Genomic DNA, 1,820 nt, shown 5'->3' with positions numbered 1-1,820 from the left:
GTCTCATCCGTCCAAGACTAGTCAAGATGAAGACTCATTCAACCGGAGCATTTATGAGCTTTGACCAAGTCTAGATATTTGTGGTCAATATGTAATAAATGTGTAGATACTCTCCTTTGTTGTAAACCCTTGGAACCTCCACTATATATTGATAGTGAGAGCTAATAAGAAAGACACAACTTTCAAAGCAACACTTCTCTCATATTTCTAACAGTCATCATGTTTAAAATTAGATAAATATATTATACACATATTAAATTATATTTAAAACTAGACCCCGCGTAATCCCCGAGTACTCTCCGATTTTTCGAGAACTCGCTAGGCTCGGGGTTGCCCCCCGACTAGCGCTTAGCGTAGTTCCGAACAAGGAGAAAACCTCATCCTCTTTCGTCATTATACAATCGATGTTGCTTATTTGGTTTTGGTGATTTGTGTCAACGGCAAAACTTAATTTCTTTTTGTGAATATGAAATTTTAAAAATAATTAAAATGAGCTGTAATATGTTAACTCTTCAACAACGATGATGCATTTAAGAGACAAACATTTGTATTCGTCATTTAACAATCGATACAGATTTTAGTGTTGCAAAATGTTAAAACCATTTAATAAATAAACATTATTATAAAAATTCACCGTGCGCATGTGCCCAGATTATCATCTAGTTTATATGTTAAGTTAGGTACTCTGACATATGTTATTCAAATTTATATGCAATATATTCTACTATTTAAAGATTTTTTAAAAAAAATAAGCAGATAATAAATTTTTAAATTTTTAAAGTAATTTAAATTGGTTATCCAAATTCGAACCGAATCCTCAAAGATCTGAACCGAACACGAAATCCCAAACAGACCCAAAAACGAACCCCAACGCCCACCCCTAATCACTATTATATATCCTATATGTGTCATCATAGGTTGCAAAAATATGTGTTATCATATAATTAATCGTATTATATACGAACTATCAAATAAGTTTTCTTATAATTAATAATATTTTATACGTACAATCATATAAATAATCACATATATTATATTTTTAAATTTCATTGTGAAATATAAAAACCATAATTTAAGTTGGTGTTTGAAATTTAGCTTTGTATTGTATTTTTCTTATATAAATTGAAAACATTTTTACAATGGTTATTGGAAAATAAGTTAGTAAAAATCAATTTTTGAATATATGTATATTTTTTTCCAAACAGCACCGTTATTTTTAACTGATATCTATGTTGCCAAACAAAAGTTTAAAGTAGTTCTACTTTAATAAGATATATATGTAATAGACTTTCAATTTTTTTAATAGTATAAGCCCATTATTTTTTTTTCTAACTTACTGCTATATATGTTTCCAAACAGCACTGTTATTTTTAACTGCTATTTATGTTGCCAAACAAAAGCTTAAAGTACTTCTACTTTAATAAGATATATTTTACAATGGTTATTGGAAAATAAGTTAGTAAAAATCAATTTTTGAATATATGTATATTTTATATAAATCAATTTTAAATTATTATTTTCATTTGAATATGTATATCAAGTAACATAAACCCATTAATTTTTAATATAATGTAATAGACTTCCAATTTTTTTAATAGTATAAGCCCATTTTTTTTTCTAACTTACTGCTATATATGTTTCCAAACAGCACCGTTATTTTTAACTGATATCTATGTTGCCAAACAAAAGTTTAAAGTAGTTCTACTTTAATAAGATATATATGTAATAGACTTTCAATTTTTTTAATAGTATAAGCCCATTATTTTATTTTCTAACTTACTGCTATATATGTTTCCAAACAGCACTGTTATTTTTAACTG

This window comes from Brassica oleracea, chromosome C6 (genome assembly GCF_000695525.1).
Source record: "Brassica oleracea var. oleracea cultivar TO1000 chromosome C6, BOL, whole genome shotgun sequence".
NCBI classification, from domain to species: Eukaryota; Viridiplantae; Streptophyta; class Magnoliopsida; order Brassicales; family Brassicaceae; genus Brassica; species Brassica oleracea.
Note: the sequence above shows the minus strand (reverse complement) of the source record.